This window comes from Triticum dicoccoides, chromosome 7B (genome assembly GCF_002162155.2).
Source record: "Triticum dicoccoides isolate Atlit2015 ecotype Zavitan chromosome 7B, WEW_v2.0, whole genome shotgun sequence".
In the NCBI taxonomy this organism is placed as follows: domain Eukaryota; kingdom Viridiplantae; phylum Streptophyta; class Magnoliopsida; order Poales; family Poaceae; genus Triticum; species Triticum dicoccoides.
Genome location: NC_041393.1, coordinates 167,172,754 through 167,190,574, shown reverse-complemented (window position 1 = coordinate 167,190,574; position 17,821 = coordinate 167,172,754). Strand labels below are relative to the sequence as shown.

Genomic DNA, 17,821 nt, shown 5'->3' with positions numbered 1-17,821 from the left:
ATGCCCAATCAATTTCCTGCCTGGTTTTATATCTGCTAGTGCTACTATTTGAACAGCCCCTTTAGCTACATTTGTTCTTGAGCAACATCTCTAAACAAGTGAATAGATCACCATTTAGAATGTCAAATCATTTTGCTTCTAAGAAAATCAAAGTGGCTATTGCCTGTTTAACTTATCCGCTTGCCAACTAGCCTAGGCCACTTCAATCATCCCGACTGATGAAGAGCTCCTACTTCATAGCCGAAGCCTTGAAGCAACCAAATGGAAGACTCCTATAGCTCATAGTCTATGCACACACGTCAAAGCTCATCCACCTTTACACAACCAGAAGAACGGCCTAGTCAGCCAGCCAATGATGAGCTAGGGAACTGGAACTGGAAGTCTAGTGCAGTTTCTAGTGCGGCTAATCATCGGTGCCTTTTAATCTTGCTTCCTTCTCTCGCTTTGCCTTTTGGCCTCCTCTATGCACTTTGTTTGAAATGTGATGAACTTCTTTCATATGATCTCATCTCCATCAACTAGGCATCATCAGCCACCACCCCTTTTTGATATCCTCCCCTTCCCTGCATGATTGATTAAAAAGGAAAAGGAGAGAAAATCCATTGTTCTTGGGAAATCCGGTACTAGCAATGATGATGCATTTTGTGGTGGCATTGTAGGAACATGTCGTTTTATTCTAGTGTTGTTTTCATGTGATGTCGTTGTTCATCACATGAACCCAGGGTTGCTTTTGTGGTGCCGTTGTAGGAAACGTGTAAACAAAGTAGTCTCGCCTCTAAGATTACTCATGTGTTGCATCATTACTCATCTCCATTCCTAGTAACAAGGATGTCGGCAACAATGAGAGCACAATTTTGGCGGAACAATGGTGCCAAACAGATCCAATTAATGATATACTACGAATTCACATCGTCACAATGTTGCCAGTATAATCATGCCACGTGTTAACGTACAATCACGTCCTTAGAGCGTGAGAATGTCATGTACCTTCATGTCGAATGGTTGCCTTGGGATTTCTCAAACGGTGCCCATAACAGGGGTGATTAAAATGATAAATTCCAGGTACATAATAAAAGTATGTCTAGGGACTTGATAGTTCAAGACTGAGATTTGCTTCCTCCGACAATGGAAAGTTACTCTTCAGGCCCATTCGATATTATGGTATCCATCATCGTCTATCCAAACACAACGTAATATGGTCAAGGGGATACTATAATATGAAAATGAGAAAAGAAAAGAAAACCAATAACGAGGGTAACTTAGTATTGTGATCAAGTTGGTGCTTCACAAGGGTATGGACAAAAATCTTGCCTTGGGTTTTGTTAAGTATTGTTAAGCAAAGGGAATTGCATGCGCAAACAAAAGGTTCGTTCGATAAATATATTCGTGTATGTATAGCAATCAATATGGGTGTACAAATCCCGATATTGATTATTGATCGGATGGTGCTCCGGTTCATGTCTACATATTACCGAACTTGGGGGATCATACGCTTAAGAATCATGGTTTGTTGAGTAATAGGAGCACAAGAGAAAATCCCTCGAAAAGTTTCAGATAGATAAAAAATGTTTTGGAGAGGAACTGAAAATGTTTCGGAGGAAACCAGAAAAGTTCTGGTAAAATTGGGAAGGTCCCGGAGTACCCAGGAAGGCACCGAAAGGTCTGGGATCCCATAACCTTCCAAAAGGTTCTAGGATGCCCTATGGGCTTCACATCTTGGATGGCCCAAGGTGTGGCAGCCACTTGGGCCAAAGGGCCCATGTAGGGTGTCACCCCTTACCTTGGAGGGACGACTAAGGTTGAGGGGAGGGCACCCCTTGGGTGGTGTGTTTACTCTAGGGGAGTGAGCCCTTCCTCCAAGCCAGTTCGTCCCATGCACTTATATATAGAGGAGGAGGAGGTAGCTCCTTCAATTCACCTGAATTTCTGGCGGCGCATCCTCTCTTTCTCTGCAAGTTCTCCAACATCGCCAAAAGGTTGTTCCAACTCACAGTCTTCTGTTAGTTCTTCGTCCTAGACAGTGAAAGCTTGCTAAATTAGTGAACCCGTACACATGGTTACCTACAAAGGAACCGTAGCTTCGATCCTAGATCAGGAAAAATTTCATAGCTGAGAGGTATAACCTAGTTATGGAAATCTGCAACAATCTTCATCAACTTCTTCTCTCTGTTGCGTTGTTGATAAATGTCCGATCTATCTTCAGGCATTGTCATAGTTGGTCCTGGGTTTTATTCATAGGCATGAATTTTTTTGTTTTCTACTATGTTTCCCAACAAGCCGGAGTAGCCACATAGGCGGTGGTAATTGATGGTTTGCGAGCTGCTTCAGTCGAGCACGTCAAGGATATTTAACGGTGGGGTCCGGGTAGCAGTTGGGTCTTTGGATCGTGCTGGGCATGCGTGCAACATGGGTTGCATCATCGGAATTGGGTAGAGGTGTACGACGATGAGGTCAGGCCCACCTGGCAGTGGTTGCGGGAGCTCATGCATGGTGTGTGTCATTGGATCTTTTGAAGATTTAGGGGAGGTGATGTGTATCCCCCGCAACGACCCCGATGTAGTATGCGAGAGCTATTTCTTGCTTTAAGCGAGACGATAGCCTCCTCTCGCTGAAGGAATCTTGTATTGAACGCTGGTCTCCTGGATGATGCGCCTCGCTCCTTACCACTACGCTAGCATTGGGTTCTTGCTAAGTAGCTGGGCGCAAACATAGTTGAAGCGAAGATCTGGTTTTCACCCAATTTTCTATTGTTTTTCCTGTTTTTGTTATTCCTTTTGTTTTTATTTTTGTTTTTTGTTTTTTCTTCTCCATTTGTTTCATTCTTTTTCGCATTTTGTTTTCTTTCTTTCTTTTCTTTTTTCTTCTCCTCTTTTTGTTTGGTTTTCTTTTCTCTTCTCCATTTTTTGTGTTTTTCTTATGTTTGTTTTTGTTTTTCACTCTACATTTTTTTATATGTGAAAAACATTTTTTAATAAGTGATCAACATTTTTGGATACAAATGTTGAACAAGTAACTGAAAAATGTTGAATAAGTATTTGAAACTTTCTTTAGATACTTGTTCAACATTTTTAATACTTATTAAAAAAATTAAATACTTGTTTAACATTTTTAATACTTATTCAGCATTTTTCATATAATCGCTCAACATTTTCTAATATGTATTCAACATTTTTCAAATAGCTGTTCAACATTTTACATATTTATTCAACATTTTCAAATACTTGTTCAACATTTTTCAAATTCTTGTTCAACAATTTTTAATACTTATTCGACATTTTTTCAAATGCTTGTGCAACATTTTTCAAATTTGTTTTTGAAGAATATTTTTTTGTACGTACAATATTTTAAAGTATAATGAACAGAAAACGCGAACAGAAAACAGAATAAATAAATAATTTTTTGAGTAACTAAAAAATAAATAACAGGTCGTGGCCTCCCGCGCTGCTGGGCCAGTCCGTCTGGGGCTCACCCGGCGCGAGTGATCCCCCCTGTCTCGCTTAAAGCGAGACATGGGAACTCCTATACGCCGCATTTTGCGGCGAGTAGTCGCCCTTTCGCACAGAGCCAGCTCACCTGGGCCGGCCCATTTGCTGTAGGGGTGGAAAATCACAAAAATGAAAATGCTCCAGCAATACGAGTCGAACACACAACCTCTCGGTAACGTGCGCCTTGCGCTAGCCACCTCAACTGGCTACCTCGCGTGTTAACTTGCCATCGCGAATGTTAAAGAACCTAGCTATAAAACTTAAAAAACAGAAACCATAAGCCGTTGCAGATCTGATCTTTTTCTAAAATTTTGAACATGAATTTTTGAACCATGAACTTTATTTGGTAAAATAATTGTATTTATGGGCAAAAGCAAAAAATTGAATAGGAGAACTTTTCTAGAAATTACGAACAGTTTTGTGAAAATGCAAACAAATTTATTTTTTGTTTCCTTTTCGTTTGAACAAATTGATGAAACCTTAAACACTTTTCAACATGTGAATAAATTTTGAAACCGCACATTTTTTGAATTGTGAAAAAAAATTGAAACTGCAAACATTTTTCAAATTGTGAACAAATTTTGAAACATGAACAAATTTCAAATTCGTGAAAAATTGAGGATATTTTCCGAATTGTGAACAAATTTTGAAACCCTAAACATTTTTGAAATGGTGAACAAATTTTGAAACATAAATAAATTTAAAATTCGTGAACAAAATTATAAAAATGCGAACATCTTTTAATCCACAAATTTTTTTAAACTGCGAACATTTTTTGAATTGTGAACAAATTTTGAAACATGAACATATTTCAAATTTGTGTACAAAATTATAAAATTATGTACATTTTTAAAATTCTGAACAAATTTTGAAACCGTAATTGTTTTTCTAATTCTGAACAACTTTTAAAACATGAAGAAAATTCAAATTTGTGAAATTTTTTATAAATTATGAACATTTTTCGAATGTACGAACAAATTTTGAAAACTGTAAACATTTTTGAATTGTGAACAAGTTTTGAAACATGAAAAAATTTCGAATTCATGTATAAAATTCGAAAAATGCCAACATTTTTCGAATATATGAACAAATTTTGGAACTGTGAACATTTTTCAAATTGCAAACAAATTTTTAAACATGAACAAATTTCAAATTCTTGAACAAAATTTTAAAGTTGTGAACATTTTATGAATTCCGAACAAATTTTGAAACCATATTTCTTTTACACTGTGAACACATTTTAACACATGAATAAATTTCAAATTCATGAACAATAATTGTGAACATTTTTCGAATCAGCGAACAAATTTTGAAAACCATGAACATTTTTGAATTGTGAACAAATTTTGGAACATAAACAAATTTCAAATTCGTGAACAAATTATAAAATTGTGAACATTTTTCGTTAAACTGCGATCATTTTTTGAATTGTAAACAAATTTTGAAATATGGTGCAATTCCAAAATTCGTGAACAAAGTTATAAAATTGTGAACATTTTTCAAATTGTTAACAAATATTAAAACCGTAATTGTTTTTGAATCGTGAATTTTTTAGAAACCGTGAACATTTTTTAAATTATGCACAAACTTTGGATCCGTGGATTTTTTTGAATTGTGCACAAATTTTAAATTAATAAAAAACAAAATAGAAAGAAAAAACAGAAAAAGGAAAATGAGAGAAAAGAAAAAAAAAGGAAAAATAAAAAACAGAATAAAGAAACAAAAGGAAAAACTAGAAAAGGGAAAATAAGGGAAAAGAAAAGAAAAGAAATAGAAAAACGGACCAAAGAAAAAACCGATTCAAAGAACCATCTAGAAGTTTCCCAAAACCAGAAAAAACCAGCAGGGAACCTCTAGAAGGTTCCCAGAACCGGTGGCGTTCGAACAGTTAAACGGACAGGCCCGTTGCGTCGCTGCTCGGACGCTCGCCTGTGCGAAGCGCCGGCAGTTTGACGCAACGAGCGGCAATTAGGATATTCCGCGAGACATAGGGGCACCCGGTGGAGTCATGGCTCAGAACATGGTGTGGGCTGGCCCAATATCTCGGATCGCTCACAACAAAAAAGCCTGATGCTATAGTAGGGTAGGTACGATTCCTGTGCTTTTTTGTTCTCTTTTTCTCCACTACACCACAAAAACCAAAAAATGTTCAAACAAATTTATGAATTAAAAATGTTTGTGAATTTAAAAAGGGTATGAATTGGGAAAAAGGTCAAAATTGTAAAAAATTTAACTAATTAAAAAATATTACTCCCTCCGGTACACAATAAGTGTCACCCTTTTGAACTCAGATTAGCTCAACCTTAGTTCAAAACTGCGACACTTTTACGGATCGTAGGGAGGAGCAGTAAAGTTTTGAAGAAGTTCATGATTTCCAAAAATATTTGTGAATTTCAAAAATATTAAGAAAAAATAAAAAAATATTCACAAATTCAAAAAACTTCATGTGTTTGTAAAAAGTTTGCAAATTCAATTTTTGTAGTGAAAATCAAAGAAAATCATACATTTAATATTAAGTTCATGAATTCAAAATAAGTTTGAATTTGAAGATTTCCATGAATTAAAAAATTTCCAATTAAAATATTAATAACATTTGAATAATGAACAAATTATAAAATACGAACAATGTTTGAAATACCAACTCGTTTTTAAAAATGTGATCATTTTTTTAAAGTTTTTGAACATTCTCTTGAAATTGTGTTTGAAATTTGAAACACTTTTTTGAATTGGTGAACATTTTTTGAAATTTCATGTATTTGGGGAAAAACACACAAAAAATGAAAATGTATTTTTTTCTAAATTTTAAACATATTTCGCGGACTCTGAACTTTATATTTTTTAATTTGAAAAATAAATAACAAAAAATATAAAAGGAAATAAAACAGAAAACCAAGCATTTTCTAAATTTTTACGTAAAACCCCCTAACATTTGGGTCAATCAACCCACAGTACATCTGGAATAAATATTTTTCAAAATAATCATATCTTTTCAACCCTAACTCCAATTTCAACATGTTATATATGAAATTTGATTAGAAAACTGTGTAGAATCTGAATATGATATTATTTTTATCTATTAGTTAATTAAATAAAATGCTATTTAGGATGCAACCTAAATAAATGGCGCATGATCCGTCATTACTTTGTACAGGCGTCAATTCATATTGCAAATGAACGTGCAACACACATTGCTCTGTGTGCTTAGCAAGGACAGAGTGAGGGAAATGATTACAATGATCCAATTACAATCTGTAGGCATGTTGTACTTCCACCAGCTTCTCTCTCTGTATATGTCCTATGATCGAAGACCCTAAGTACGTAAACTTTTTAGCGAGATCCACACACATACTTATCAACGGACTACACAATTCTTTTCCATGGTGAATACACAAATAATTTTTGTAGCAAATACATACACTAATAAAATTTATGAACATCAGAAGTAGATGAAGATTTAATTTCAAAATATCCAAACAATTCTTTTGATAGTCATGAACGTTATTATCGAAACCAATATATAGGACCTTAATTTGTGTTTTATCCGCTGCATGTGACAGTGTCACATATAGACTTTCTTAAATAGACTTAATTGATAGACGCGGCTTCCTTAATGTCGAACGACACCGACCGGTTGATATCTGAGCCTGGGCGTAGGTGCACACCATCATTATTACAACTAGTACAATGCCCGTGCGTTGCCATGGGCCTTTTAAATTTTTTTTTTGATTGCATACATAAGCATAATGCACTTCCAATTTCACATGTATAGAAAAATTTTACAGTAACAATCGAAAAATGTACTTAATGCAATGTATTTTCATTATTCCACTTCACTTGCATCTCCTAAAATATCAGGAATATTGTTTTCAGCTTCCTTCGCACAGTACTTGAGCAATTATAGTAAAAAAAAATCTTCGTTGACTTGTAACCATCCTGCATGAGTACTTCATACAGTTAGCATGAAAATTTCACATGAAAATGTAAGAGCATGCAAACATAGAGTACTCAACTTGTAAATTGGATGAACCAATTTTTTACCATTCCATGAGAGCATATTAAAATCAAAAACAAAATAACTCAACACATTAATGGAATAAATAAATATTTATTATCTCGATTATAATGATGATAAATAATTGTATGTATCTTGAATATAAAAATAGAATAGACAAATATGAACAGCCTCCCACAAAAAGGAAAAGCCACTCCTCGTCTCTCACCACACAAGCACATCACACATCCCTTATCCCCACCGCATAAGGCACAGCTTCAGCAACTCACATGGCGTAGTCTTCAACTTCTCTCCCTGCCACTGCGCCTCTTGTCCCGTCACAACACGTCCCCCGGCTCCTCTCCCCACCAGCCATCGCTTCCTTTCCCTGTCTATGGGTCGATCTGTAGCATAGATAGTAGATAAGCGACAATTGCTGGCCTAAATTCTATTGTCTGCATGCAGTGGCTGATGGACCACGCCCTATCGAGGAAAGCAGCAACGGGGCCATAGGTAACAGGCAAACGTCAGTGGAACCAGAAACAATGCCATCAAACATGAGCGGCGACCTTGACCAAGCTCCATGTAGGTTAGTTCTTCCCCTTTCTTGTCATGTTTTGTCTCTGTTCTCAAATGAATTATTCATATATTCAACAAGCGTAAAAAAAATCTCACGTGTATCTATCAAATAAAAATTGTGCAGCAAACTTGCAGTGAACTTCGCTGATAGTGAATTTAATTGCTTATATGATGAATGCAGAAAGAATTTCTAAGAGATAGTAACAACTGACATGAAGTAAATCCGGTAGTCCATTGTTGATTAGAAATGTATGCTAATATGGCTCGGAGATGCAATAGAACAATGGAAGGGTTGCACTTGAAGATCAAATAGGACAACTCTGAGCAGTCTATGGTCACAAATTGTTTAGGCCCTAGATCTCAAGCATCAACTCTAACAGGAAGGGAATAAAGTGAACCAACTTCACAAGAAACAAAAATATAGGATTTCTATTTATATGATATGGGAGTCATAGACAATTGACATGTGATGATATTTCATGCTTGTGATGTGGTAGATAAATGCATCTCCTCGTCATCTCTCTATTCCCCTCCCTATCTCACAATCGTTTCTTCTTCATGTGTTTCTCATGGGGCCAAGCATAATCATTGATATGAATAGTCATTAAAATATTAAATCACTACAACCAACAATCCATCATCTGCTCCAAAATTGACCACAAGAAATAAACCAATTGCCAGAGACTGAAGTACAACCAAGGCTTCAGATTGCAAATAAAATAAAATAAAATGTGCTCCATTATTTTAGCTAAAATAACAAGAAAAGGTATTATTAGTTTTTTTTCGCATTGCCAGTGATGTATATGCTTGTAACATAATCACAGTCTCTTCAAAAATTAACACATCACTTCTCATTTTAGAAAGTTTTGAGTGTTACAGGCATATAAATATAAGACTTAACTCAATTGCCAATAATGTGAGCTTGACTGAACTAATGGATAGTGTGATGCATTCCCCAATCATTTGACTTTGAAATTTCAGAAATGGGAAGATTATAACTAACCAGTTGAAAGAAACTTCAGTCAAGGATGCCAGTACAACTCCACCGAAAAATGGTACGAGAGAACCTACTACGAGTAAATAAGGTGTCTGCAAGAACAAAACAACATAAGTATCTTTTTCTGCGTATTTCATTTGTCAGTATGGACCACTTACCAAAGCTTGAAATAAAATACATGTCCAAGGAAGAAGACAGAGAGTAGACAAGGGCACCATGGTGTGCGTCAAGGAGACAACCACCTTTCCCAAACTCAGTTGCCTGTTTGTGTATCTCGAGCCTTCAGGGACAATGTTCTTTTTCCTTCCTCATTTAGTGCCAATAGCAGGTGGGTTGGCGTTTGATTAATGTGCCTCAACTTTCTTCTGGAAAAGCACATTGGCTCAGCTTCAGCTTCACATGTAGTTAAGTGAAGAAGAAGAAGAAACGATAACACGCGGTATATATGTCCATACTTTAGTCAGTCAAAGTAATTTTTTTGAAAGATTTGTTCAGCTATTGGATTTATAAGTTGAACATATATTATAACACTAAAAGCCTCTTCTGCTGCTCCATCAATAATAGTCTAGAAATAGCAAGCAAGCGAACAAAATACAGTGATGTGTGTGTAGATTGTCAGGATTCATCATTGCATATCATTTTTCTCTGGATACCACATATGCAAGCGCATGATATTGATATGCCAACATTTGTGAATAAGCGCCATATTTTCAGCTTGCTAAAACTCAAAAAATACATAAGCTCGGAAAATCCATGAAGGGAAGAAAACTCAGAAAATACAGAAGTTCTAAAACATGCAGACTTGTTCACACTAAATCAGTACCCACCTTTACCCATCATTACTCCTTGTTTATTTTGACGAACCGTCAAACCTGTAAGGACTTTGTTTACTTCTATAAATTACAGAAATAACATTATGAAAGATGCATTTAGGTACAGAGTTATAGGTAACTAACATGAATTGGATCTTGTAGGCCCTTGTGGCCCTGTATATATTTGTCTCAAGTCTTAACAGCTCCAGCTCTTAGACAAACATAAAAACAATGTTAAATTCAAATGCCTTAAAAACCACATGAATGAAATTTTGTATCGACCTGAACAACTATCAAGTCACACACCAAAAACGTCTATTACAGGATAGGAATTTTGTTGCTTCCCTCCAACCCCAATTGTAATCAAATTTTGACAAAAGAATGAATTACCACAGTGATCAATCACCTGAAGGACTTGAAATCACAGTGATCAATCTACATTCTTCCTCAGGTCTTTACTTTGAAACCGGGTTTGCCATGCTGCTTACAAAAGAGAAATGCTAGAAGCAGAAACTTCAGGTCTCATGCAAGTCCAAAGTCAAACAAATTCAGAAGTTACTTCCAGTTCATTTCAATAACTAAGCCAAAACTAATCAAGGCAACTCACATGTGGGGAAATCCTCAAATTTTTGCAGTCCCAACTTAGAACTGAGAGAACTAAGTGAAAGTGGCACCTTTCTTCTACGCACCGCAACGGTCCTGTATGAAAGAAAAATAAGAGTGTCACTTGGCTTCACCATGTACATATATTTTGTTAGCCCCGCGACGCAAGTTGAGAGGTGAGAGGTGATTCATTTTTCAAGAGAATTAGTCAAACTCTAATATCTTCACCATGTACTGAACTTTGTCGAGATGAGATGATTCAGTTGCCTAGTTTACAAAGGTTAGATGATCTGATTTGATCAATTTTCCACTTAAACTAAATATCATTAAACTTCCGTTCAACTAAGCAGGGAGACATTCTGGGAGGCGTGGTGAACTTTTCTTCAGAGGTAGTTTTATGTTTCTTGCTTTTCACCTCTGCATTTTGGGCACCACCCAAATATATTTAACAAGAAAATACTTACAGTACTAAACCTGACCATTCCTTGGGAATACACAACAGGAATCATCAATATTTTCAACAACGGTCTGGTTGCCTCTAATGAGAATCACGCATGTTGAGTTTCCTTCTTCTAGGGGCCCAAGATTAGGTGCCTGCAAAATAAGTCCCAAACTAAGGTACAGTACGGAAAGAAAATATCCAAAATCGTATTAAAAATATGCTATAAAGCAGCGAATGCCAACACTCTGTTCTACTCTTTTCGTAATCAAGAAAAGCACCAACAGAGCACGAAGCCAAGTAATGCATAGCAGATGAGTAAGTGGCCTAGAAATGACAATACCTTTACAATTTAAAATCAAAGATATCAAGAACGTGTTCTGTCTACAAGTACATATGCACTTTAATTGCTTACTTCTAAGCTTCAGCATGTAATCTATTTCCAGGAACCTCGTTCAGCTAGCAAGATTTCTCACACGATATTATTTTTTAGAACCATATAGACTCAGTAACAATCAAAGTCAAAGAATGGTTGCCTGTGGTGGACAATCACAGTAACAAGATTTCTAGACTTAGTAACAATATTGTCAAGCATCCGAGTATCTTTGTTTTGATAATTATCTTTGTTTTGATAATCAGGATACATGTGGTGGATAAACAGGTGCAGGAGCTCATTATTTAGGTGAGTGCAGATTTCCAAGTATCAGCACAAGAAACTCTTTTGTTCTAATACACTCTAGCTATGCCTGAAACAAATGGGATTATTGGAATGGTTTGCTCAACAAATTGTTACCCGAGTATTCACCTTCGTCTATTTTGAACAAATGGGCTGGATAGATTAGTTAGTATTACGCCAATGAAAATAAGATCACATGTGAAGAAAATAATATGCAAACCTTCTTTCTCCGACACTGAGAAATTTAGCTCTCTCACATATATAGATGAATGCATTATGAGAAAGTTTATCCCAACCACGAGAGATTGAGATTTACTCAATAGGATAGCTAAAACTTATAAGCAACCATTTTAGAAATGTAATAAAGACCTAAAGTGCACTCTCAAGTTAACTTTACCATAGTTTCTACAGAGGCCAATCCAATACCTCCCTGAATTGTTTAGCTCAGCACTGCTGGCCTCTTTTCCTTCATCCATATCACCCTGCAATGTAGGAAACTCCACTGAAATATTAAGATGTATATGAAAATCAGAATTCAAGCAGTTAGAATTTAGTAATGAACAATTAGGGTACTGCACAATATATTGCAATAGCTCATTAGGGTTAGGCCTCCGTAGTGAAGATGTCTCAGACAGTTACTAAAAGTGGCTATCAACCATGAATAAAATCGTTTCTTGCTTCATGGGCCAACTCTTACCAGAAACAGTGTGTGCTTCTGATTTCGGCGTGCAGAACACTACAGGCCGTGTGTCAGTTTATTGCTTGCTGAACATACCACCCAAAAATGACTCCACTACAAAAATGACTTCACCGGTGCTACCACCCATATCTCTCACCATCATATCAGGCAGGCAGGCGGGCAGGCAGTCTACAGACTCATCTCTTTCCACTACTGTTCTAGCCGGCATGCAGCAAACATTTCATTTCCCTGTCTAATTTTGGGAATTTTAGGCCTACCACTCTTGTGCACCATACTGACAAAATAGAAGACAAAAAACGTCTTGGCAATTTTTCACCTTGAAAGCTAATCATGTTTTACAAATGCAATTATGTTTTGAAGCAAAAATTATGCATGTTTGGGAATTGATTAGTGGTAAGTAAGAGAAGAGGTTAATTATTATTACCGCGAGGACTTTCTTGTACTCGGAGATGATGAAGGGGATGTAGCTGTGGATCTCGAACTGCTGGGACCTAGCGGAGAAGGGCACCAGGCAGTAGTTGTTGACGAAGTCGTTGCCACCAAGCGTGATGAGCAACAGCGACTGGCTCATGCGCTCACTTGTCGCGTCCTCGCCGACGTACGCCGCCAGCCTCTGCTGGTAGTCCTGGAAGTTCTGCAGCTGCTGCGCGATCCTGATGATGTTCACATGCACACACACATACAACATTATTGTCATCTCCATTGCATTATTGTAGATACGTATACATGATTCGAGCATGTGTGTGTGGCTGTGTGCGTGCGCGTGGAGCTTACAAATTGCACGCCTGTGTCGTTGAGGATGTCGACGCCGGTGGACGCGAAGTTTGCGCCGACGAGCAGGTTCTCGCCGCGCATGTAGGGGCTCAGGTACGGCAGCGCGGGCTCTGCCCCGAGGTACTCGCCTGATCAAACATGTGGCAATGTCAAGAACTACTCTCCCAACCGAAAGAGAAATGGTGCAGCGGGGAGGATAACGTAGTGCAGGGCCGGTCCTGAGATTTCAGGGGCCCTGGGCTAGGTAACACAAAGGGGCCCTAATGCCACATAAACATATGAGCATTCGTATTACCATTTTCTTGCCAAAAGATACTCCGTACACTATAACCTATGTTGCAAACATGTGACCTATGGAAAAAACAGGATCATAAACAATAAAGGTAAAAGTTGCTCGCTCTTGTGATCTTGTCATCGACACTTATATTTCGAATATTAGGTAAACAAGGTACACTTTCATGCCCACTCAAATTGTTATCATCCTAAAATTTTCACTTGTTTTTTTTAACATTAACTAAAGCTAATTCTGGTTTTTTAACAATAACTAAAGCTAATTCTGGTTTTTTAACAATAACTAAAGCTAATTCCTCGTAATTCGAAGCAGTTGTATCTATTCTAAAAACTGTCAAATTAGGAGCAGTCTTGCTAATTACAGGAGCAAGGCATGGAAGTAGCAAACAACACATATGACAGATGAAATTATGAACACTACTAATTAAATAAAAATGCAAAGCAAGGCAGGGAACAAGGTACCTGATCTGTACTCACGTGGATGGCTAGAAAATTAGAAATTGCAAGATCTTGTTGCTGCTTACAAGTCACCAACAAAAATCCATGTTCCTCTTTTTAAATCCCAATGAACACGATTAATCAATCGGAGAGCGAGACAGGCAGATGTAGGAGGATGACCAGCACGAACGAACGAATGATTTGAGAAGCCTGTAAAAGGAGGAACGGGATATGCACTACATAGGAAGTACAGTAGATGGGAATCTGTAAAACACATTACAACCAAAACTCACAATTAGAGGAAGCGGACGGGAGGAGATGAAATAGAATCCAAGGAAACTGCGCGCGGCGTGCTGCCGTAATGCATGCGCCAAGCTGAGAAATAATTGATACATCACGAGGTCCTCGGCCAAGCGGCAGGGTCGTCGGCCAAGCGGCGATGGACGGAGTCCACGAGGCCCTCGCCTCGGCGCGCGTGGTAGGTTACTGGAGGCGATCGAAATTAGTTACAGTTTGCAGCATATGGAATCACAAGCTAGCTAGTACATGCTAAATAAAACATCTAAATTCAGATTGGAATATATGTATATATCTACAAGGTTCCAGAGTGAGGTTCCATACAAGAATTATGTTTACCTTCCCAGGATCTTTAATTGAGCCCTTCCCTCTGATAAAAACACGACAACCTGTAGTGGCTTCAATCCTCTTCAACGAGTTTCCCTTTGGCCCAAGAAGACGGCCAATAAAATTGAACTGAACAAGTATGGCAAGCAGAGTAAATAATGATTCCATACTAATAGAACACTTGCAAGCATGAATGAACGTACATTAGGGTAAGTATCTGTTGGTATCTCCAACCGCAAAATCTTCTTGACAATGTATGGAGAGGGGCTTTGTGGTGCTCCTTGCCAACCCACGGGTCCTTGAGGAAAACCTACCCTCTGATCAACAACAGAATTGTAAGGTTTTGCACATGCACATCTTAGAACATAATAAACATAACATAAAGATTGAGAGTGTGGACCGGTTGCGAATAGGTAGGACAAACATAACTAAAGATTCAAATTTGATTATGTTAAAGTCAATCCAGTTTCTTAATGCTTCCCAAACAAATAAGGATTTAGTTCAATACAATAATCTTAGGCGCCAAGTGTCTTTCAAGTGTCATTAAGGAATAAAACATGCATAACATAGCAGCTAGCCCTCATTAGATCAAGAGTTCAAGACACAATAATATGGGTTGCCTCTTTGTGGAAGAGCACGATATGAATTCTAAAACAGGAGCAATCAATGAAGAAATCAGCTTAATTTCCAGTTTACAGTCTTCCATAGTAAATCTATATACCTATAAAACTTCAGTCTGAAAAAGACTCCGACGCAATATTCGACTTGTTATAGGGATATCTGCTTATTTATTTACAACCACTGCGTTAAAGAGAATATCAAGAATATATCTTGCTTGTAAGTTCACCACATCAATCAGCACAAAAATATTTACACCTAATTATCCACCTGGTGCGTTCTAAGAGAAAGACTTGCCAATTTTCAGCAAGCATTTATAGCAGATGAAAAGGCGGATCAGAATAAAAGGAACATGTATATATTTTCAGTGCACTGCAACTTTCGTTAGAAACTGAGGTGAGCGCAAACCAGAAGATGATGAAACAGAAAATTCAGGTAGCAACTCTGAATCAACTCAGCTTATGCCTCGGCGCTTTGTCTCCATGGCAAGTATGCAATTAAGAGAGATAGGCTTAAGGGTGAGACTACGACTACATTCCTAAGAATACCATGCGATCAAGTGTGATGGTGAGGATGCAACTTATCGTGCCCATACTATCATTAAATGGAATGATAGACAAGTATGCAATTAAAGATGCAGAAAGTAGGATGCAACCTTCACATCACCAAGAGAGGATCTTGTGTATCCTTCTTTTTCTTTTAAAGATTAATTACCAGCTGATGCGATCAGATATGATGGATGACTGAATATGCCACCCTCATGTCAGATAACTAACGCAATTACCTCTGGATGCGCCCCGTGGTTCCACGGGCCAAAACCATTTCCACGGAAATTAGGCATTGGGGGCGACTGATGATGATGCATCTGGTTTGGACGCGCCATCGGCGGCAACCTCTCAAAGTCCCCATCAGGCTGGTGCTTAAGCAAGGAGGACACACGCATTATCTCTGCCAGCATGAGTACAACAGCAAACATCAGCTCGCAGGATTAGCACGAAAACATACTCCATGAAAAACTTGCTGCTACGGAAGAAATGTATGAATCAAGCTACATACTACTACATGCTTTCAAGACCTACGACACACACACACACATACAGAAAGGCCTGCGCCTTGAGGCCAAAACAGAGTCAAGCAGAGCAAGTTTGCATCAACAAGAGAGAAACAAAAGAGAAACCTAGATATATGCATTGCTCACAACTATCCCCCTGATGAAACGCAAACCTGAACTCCCTCTGCCGACTGGCCTCTGACGCATGCCCTCCTCACTACTCTGAGTCCGAGGAGATGATTGCCTAATTCTGAAGAGGTTCAAGAATTGTATGAATTTTTTAACTCATTCTGAATCTACTGCTGCAAAACTTACACATTCTGAATCTTATTCCGAAGAGAACATTGGGCAGGTAAATGTCCATCACCAGCATGAATTCTACATACAATCAAGGTTGGGGTGGGGAATGACGACACTGGTCGCGGCGCCGACAGGTAAAATGCAATATTACAGATGAACGGAGAGAAGAGAAGACACCGCCTCACCTTGAGAAAATCCGTGAGCGAACGGACCTGCCATGCGGCAGCTTTCCTGACCTTGGCAACCTTGTCGGCCTCCAGCCCGCCCTCGCCCCCGAGCATCTGAACGATGAGCCTGAAGGCGACCTCCTTCCGCTCGAGCGCCTCGACCTCCTACCCCTCGAACCTCTGCACCGCCTCCCTGATCCCTCCATTCTCCTCTCCCACCGTGTCGCCCCTTCCCCTTGGCCTTGGACGGGCCCTCGTCGGAGCCAGGGAACTCGAGGAAGAGCCGTTGGGCGACGGGCGCGGTTTCGACGGGGAGGAGCTGCGGGGGCTTGTCGGCCGCGTCGGAGAGGAACTGAGGAAGGCTCGGGCGAGCGGCGCGGAGGCGGGGTCAGCGACGTCGGGCACGAAGAACGGATGGATCGGCGGCGGCGAAGGGATGGAGGGCGGCGGCGAACGATCTGCTGAGCGGGTCGTGAGTGCTAGTGGTTCTCGCTCGAGGGCAGGAGGCCTCGCTCGTACGTGCGTGCGAATCGATGCCGTTTTTTTCAGCTGTTTTTTTGTCGTAGGTTTGTGCGTGTACAACGTGGAGGCATGGCCAGGAGGTTCGGTTCGACGAAGGAGGGAGGAGAGACGAAAAAAGACCAACGAAAATAAATTGTGGAGACTATTCACCAACTATTCCATTAGGAGTAGAGATTCAGAACCAAAATTGAATCAAAATGGAAACAATGGCTTGGATAAAAATATATTTACTCTCCCATTACAACACACAGACATATTTGGTAGTCAGTAATAAAATAATAAAAGTTAAAAGAAAACCCTGTCCGAAAACTTTCCAAATCGGCTAGCTTGCAAGTGCGTGTAGCACGATTGATTTGCCTGCCCGTTGCTAGCGGTCGCAGCAGGCGATACATAACCACGCTGCGTGCACCGGTTCGGCCATGGCGCCATGCTAATATGAATGGACGAGGCTTGCCTTCGTCCGTGCTCCCCTTCGTGCTCCCCGTCTTCGAATTTCCATCCAACGGCTGCCCCGGTTTCCTTGCACGCTTATTTTTCTTTCAACTTTTTTTTGAGGGAATTTTTCTTTCAACTTAAAAAACACTGTATTTCCTTCCATCTTAAAAACACGGCATGAAGAAGGCCTCGCCGGCGCGTCACGGACGGAAGGAGATGCCACGATGTCGTGCCGTCGCAGTCCTGCGAGGAAGGATTCTCCTTGACGCTGCTTCTTCATCTACAGCTTGTCGTCGCCACCGTCCACTGCGACCAGCAT

At 39.1% G+C, this 17,821-nt stretch overlaps 2 long non-coding RNA genes across 21 annotated transcripts; one reads left to right on the top strand and one right to left on the bottom strand.

Annotated features, from left to right (window-relative positions):
- Positions 1–7,164: 7,164 nt before the first annotated feature.
- LOC119337663 lies at positions 7,165–17,563 on the bottom strand. Of its 19 annotated transcripts, none has more exons than XR_005163454.1 (16): positions 16,564–17,563; positions 16,252–16,328; positions 15,812–15,975; positions 14,613–14,726; positions 14,422–14,538; positions 13,810–14,271; positions 13,057–13,184; positions 12,707–12,935; positions 11,980–12,064; positions 10,932–11,061; positions 10,271–10,563; positions 10,009–10,075; positions 9,880–9,924; positions 9,211–9,417; positions 9,059–9,144; positions 7,577–8,099 (listed from the first exon to the last, which is right to left on the bottom strand). It is a non-coding gene; the product is annotated as an uncharacterized LOC119337663 (long non-coding RNA). The 19 variants fall into 19 exon arrangements; XR_005163453.1 differs by lacking the exon at positions 16,252–16,328 and having other exon boundaries at positions 13,810–13,995; positions 14,079–14,271; positions 16,564–17,562; XR_005163452.1 differs by lacking the exon at positions 16,252–16,328 and having other exon boundaries at positions 10,271–10,364; positions 10,472–10,563; positions 16,564–17,561.
- LOC119337664 lies at positions 7,939–15,889 on the top strand. 2 transcript variants are annotated; one of them, XR_005163471.1, is made up of 5 exons: positions 7,953–8,065; positions 10,818–10,856; positions 10,970–11,085; positions 11,546–11,588; positions 15,795–15,889. It is a non-coding gene; the product is annotated as an uncharacterized LOC119337664 (long non-coding RNA). The 2 variants fall into 2 exon arrangements; XR_005163470.1 differs by lacking the exons at positions 10,818–10,856; positions 10,970–11,085 and having other exon boundaries at positions 7,939–8,065.
- Positions 17,564–17,821: the final 258 nt, after the last annotated feature.